The sequence below is a fragment of the Lactuca virosa genome, chromosome 2 (assembly GCF_052849685.1).
Source record: "Lactuca virosa cultivar CGN04683 chromosome 2, Lactuca_virosa_CGN04683_v6, whole genome shotgun sequence".
NCBI lineage: Eukaryota > Viridiplantae > Streptophyta > Magnoliopsida > Asterales > Asteraceae > Lactuca > Lactuca virosa.
Genome location: NC_136427.1, coordinates 119,653,397 through 119,658,311, shown reverse-complemented (window position 1 = coordinate 119,658,311; position 4,915 = coordinate 119,653,397). Strand labels below are relative to the sequence as shown.

Sequence of the window (4,915 nt, the reverse complement as noted above, 5' to 3'; positions counted from 1 at the left end):
GCCGAAGACCCAGACGATGTTTTTGACGATACCGATTTTGGTTTAACCACTTTCGGTCTCATTAAAGTACCTGTTGAATTTTTGTTTAAAACCCGTTTGTTCTTTTCAAGATCAGCTTGTTTTCTTTCTTTATTGATGTTCCAATCACCATCAACTGAATGAGATCTCGAGGATTTTCTCTTAAGAGATCTTCCTCGTGACTCATTCTTTCTTCTTTGTGCATAAAAAGGAACAAATGCCCGGTTTGGATAATTTCGCGCAATATGACGAGGTGTTCCACAATTAAAGCATGTATGCTTCTTTACATAGAAATTGGTACCGCTCTTTTCTGATTTAGTGTCCTTATTGAGTTCTTTACTTTTCCCACAAGTGAATGTGCATGATTCATATTGAGTGACTGACTTAGGTGGCGTGTATGCGCTAGTGACAGATTCATGAGGTTTAGATTTATCAGACATATCACCACACTTATCAGAAACATCTGAATCATCAGTGTTCACAACAACATCATCAAAAACCAAACCTCAGTTTTCAAATTTGAAAGAAGAAAATCAGTTTTTAAAACAGAAAGATCAGTTTGTAAAACTATATTATTATCGGAAACACTCTCTCCAGCTGCTTGTTTGCCTTGAACTAAATGTGAATCGAGAAAGTCGAGTGGATGAGATTTTTCATTTTAGTTAATAACTTTTTTTACAAATTTGCTTTTCATACGTGTTTTTCCCCAACTGTTTTGCCATTTTCTCAAAAAAAAAAAAAAAAGGCATTATTTATCCCATAACATTTTATCCGAACATGAGTTAAATGGGAAAAGTTAGACCTTTGGATTATAACAAAGTGTATATTATTTTTTGTAGCAATCTTTATGTAATTATGTTATAGAGTTGGTTTCATAAAGTATACCATTGTTAGTTTACAATTAAATAGCTGAGACTAGCAAAAGGTTTTCGATATTTTATATCATACTTGCTAAGTTTATTGCCATTAAATAGGTCAATTTCGCATTTTTGCCCTCTTAACACACTTTTTATATCCTCCAAGATCTCTCTATAGGTTGGTGAAATATAATGTAAAGGTCATTGAGCAAATTACCTATGCACGTCAAGATATTTACAGTTTTTAATAATATCAGGGCAACACAGGTCAAGTAAAAGATCACACTAATTTCTTAATTATATTTACTATTTTGATGTTTTTTTTGGAAAAAATACGCGATGACTCTTTTTGAAACTAATCAGTTGTGAAATGCTTTTTTTTTTAAATCCTTGCACTAATATTTTTTGTTTCCGTACCCAACAATTTATATTTTAGAGGATTGTATAAGTTGCATGTCTTACAACTCTTTAAAATATAAATTGTTGTGCAAGACAAAATTTTCTATCATATGCAAAATAGTTTTTGAATTGCAAAATTATTTTTAACAAAAAGAGAACCTTAAAAAGATTTAAAAATCTTAAAACACTCCTATCTCTCATTCTTATTCTTATTCTCATTCCTTCTCCCTCTCCCACTCTCTTCATCACCCTTGTTCTTTTCTTTCTTCATCTTCCATAGATATGAACAAAAGCCGTATAAGAGAATGTACCTTTCATCCATCTTCTTCGTTTCAATTTGTGTTCGTTTTAAAAATTGCTCCCACAAATAAACCTTAAATAGATTTCAAAAAAAAACAATTTCTATTTCAAAATGATAAGAACAATTTTGTGACTTATAAGAACAACTTCAAAATTTTAATTGCGAAATTATATTAACCTTTTTAAAACTTCAAAGTTTTTATGCGGATAAAAATAATTTCAAATCTTTTGGAATCTTGCCAACTTTTGAAAAAAATAATCATTTGTCTAAAAAGTAATTAAAACGTTAAACATAATTAAAAATGTGGTTATTTGCGTAATTATTCCTAAAAATTAAGGCTTAAGGCTTTTCATGTGACACGAAAATTGAACCCTTTTAAACTTGATCGAAAAAAACCGTACACCAATTTTTTGAAAAAAAAAAAAAGCAAAGCGATTGTCCCTTTTTATGAAATTCTTTGATGAAACACGAAAATTGCAAAACAAATTTATGAACATTGACGTATAGCCCAAGAACCAAAACTGTTTTATATGTCTATTAATTATTATTTTTTCTTCTTCTGGGATTATCGTGATTTATTTCCCAAATTTAATTGGTTGGTGGGGAGTTTATTCTTTTTATATTTTCCATTTTCTTATAAAATTTTCTTTTCTTTGATTGGCATGTGAATATTTTTTGTCAACCGTGCCAAGGATCCGAAGAAAGCGACGGTGAATTCATTATCCTCTTCTCTAATGCCCTTAAAAATCAATATATGAGAAACAAAATAAAATAACTAATACAAACTTCTATTGAAGAAATAACTTGTTTTGAGTCAGAATCATCTTACTTTTAAGTTTATGTAATTGTAAAGTGTCACAATGAACCAAACTAATGTTCATTCTTGTAGAAGATGGGTATGAGTATGGCTTGCTCACAAGAGACTAGTTTTATGGTTGTTTAAGGGATAATATTAAAATGAAGGAATTTTAATTAAATTATTTGATTTTACTAACTAAACAATATTATGTTTCTTAATTCAGAAAGAGAAGAAAGGAAGTAGCCATGCAATCAAGAGTCAAGTCCTCAAGGAGTGGTTGGAGAAAGGCTCGTGGGAGTTGTATTGTACTTTAAATGTGTCATTGATATCTCTTTTTCAAAATAAAATTGATCTGATCGAAAATAATGAGTTCGTCCTAGGTTGCATTGGTACATCAATCGACATCTACTTTCACAAAAACATTTAGATTCGAAAAAGTATATACCCTTTCAAGCAAAAGAAAATTAAGACTGAAAAAAAATATAGTCAACTTTGTATTATGTTATCATCCACGGGTATAAAAATGGTTTTATGATCTTATTCTTTTGTAAAATGATAGAAATGAATGACATTTGTATTTTCTAAACGTGGTTATGAACGTTGCATATGTCATTCTTAATAAAAGAGTAGTTCTTCCATTACACGTGTCAATCTTCTAATGCCTTCTCTCTATCACTAGCCACGTGTCATCCTCTAAAACATTTACTGTATTTGACAATTTAAATTTTGAACTATTTTTGAATTAATTTGAATTAATATTAATATTTAATAGTTATATGTTGACTACAATGAAAGTAAAATAAATTCACTAAATAAAGGGAAGTGATTCGTACACAACAGTTTTTTTGCCATACACAACAATTCATGCATTATATAGTTGTACAATACAACATTTTAAAGCATCAATTGTTGTGTATGGAAAAAAAATTATTGTGTACGGATCAGCATTAAATAGAATAAAAATCGGTAATATAGATGGCCGGTTTTTTGTATCCCTTCATTTTAGGCATGTTATTTGTTGACTACCATATTTATCCTTATCTTCCTTTTTTAAATACATTCCATTTTTAATGCATTTGAATGAATTTAACGAAATAATTATGTATTCAAATTAACAAAAATCTTATCTTTGTTTGAAATTTAACTTACCATAGTTATCTATTGAATTCTCCTTTATTTATTAAAATTAAAATCGTATAATAATTGAAGCTAAATCCCAAAAAATTAGGCATACATGATTGTCTCTCCTGGCATACCTCTTATAAGCCTTTTTCCGGTCAATAATTTTACCACCATCCTCCTCTTTCTAATCAACCGATTTTGCTTTGGTTACACAGCTTCCTGAACCACGAGAACATAAAGAAAAATAGAAAAAAAACCAATAGGTTAGAACTTCTTTTGTTTATATATGTCAATGTACTTTTCAGTTTGTCTGTTACAGCATCCTACTTTAAATCATATATCATATTTTTTCTTTATACGATCATTCATATGTTAACCTCTTTTGGTTATGCTTTTCATGCATTATATTTCTGATAAAACATAAAAACGAGTTTATAATTGGAATTCCTTTTATGTTTCGTTTTAACCAATGAAAAGCTTTTCTTTTACCTTTCCATTGTTCGTTTAAATGAAAAAGTAGGATGTTATTTCCTGTTTTTTTTCTTTTCCATTGATATATATATATATATATATATATATATATATATATATATATATATATATATATATATATATATATATATATATATGGGACGGTTCACTTGAGATTAAAAAAAAAAGTAGAGATCTTGAGATTCAACCTCAGCCACATATTCTCATTTGCCGCTCTAACGCTCCAGCGTACCGGCAGCAGCGAGGTATGCCTAATCATAAATGATTATATGGCAGATAGGTATAATCATATATGTTTGTACGTATATGCCTAATCATAAATGATTACACATATATGTATGTTTACAGATTGAGTAATCATATATGATTATGACAGTTGGTGGCAGAATAGGTGGTGGTGACAGAGGTGACGGTGGTATAAGTGACGGAGGTGACAGTGGTGGGGTTGGTTGGTGTCAGAGGTGGTGGTAGTGGTGGTGGCGGTGGCGGTTATGGTGGTGGGGATGGTGGCGGAGGAAAAAGGAATTGGTGACGTTGTATAATCATTTATGATTATACCAGGCCTGTCGTGTCGGTATGCCGAAGCATTATGCGGCAGATGTGAAATACGTGGCTGAGGTTGAATCTCAAAATCTCTATTTTATTTTTAATCTATATATATATATATATATATATATATATATATATATATGTCAATGTACTTTTCAGTTTTTCTGTTTACAGCATCCTACTTTGAATCAAATATCATATTTTATCATTATACAATCACGCATATGTTATCCTTTTTTTGTTACGCTTTTCATGCATTATATTAGGTCGTTGTTACTATGGAAAATAAACAGTTTTATATGTTTAACAAAACAGTTAAAAACAGCAATGTACTTTGAAAGTACATTGCTGTAATTTGTAAATCATTTTTTTGGAAAA

General features: G+C 29.8%; 1 long non-coding RNA gene across 1 annotated transcript; it reads left to right on the top strand.

The window, feature by feature from the left end:
• The first annotated feature begins 2,184 nt into the window (after positions 1 to 2,184).
• LOC145156482 (uncharacterized) lies at positions 2,185 to 2,794 on the top strand. Its single transcript, XR_013736740.1, has 2 exons — positions 2,185 to 2,285; positions 2,598 to 2,794. It is a non-coding gene; the product is annotated as an uncharacterized LOC145156482 (long non-coding RNA).
• The last annotated feature ends 2,121 nt before the right edge of the window (positions 2,795 to 4,915 follow it).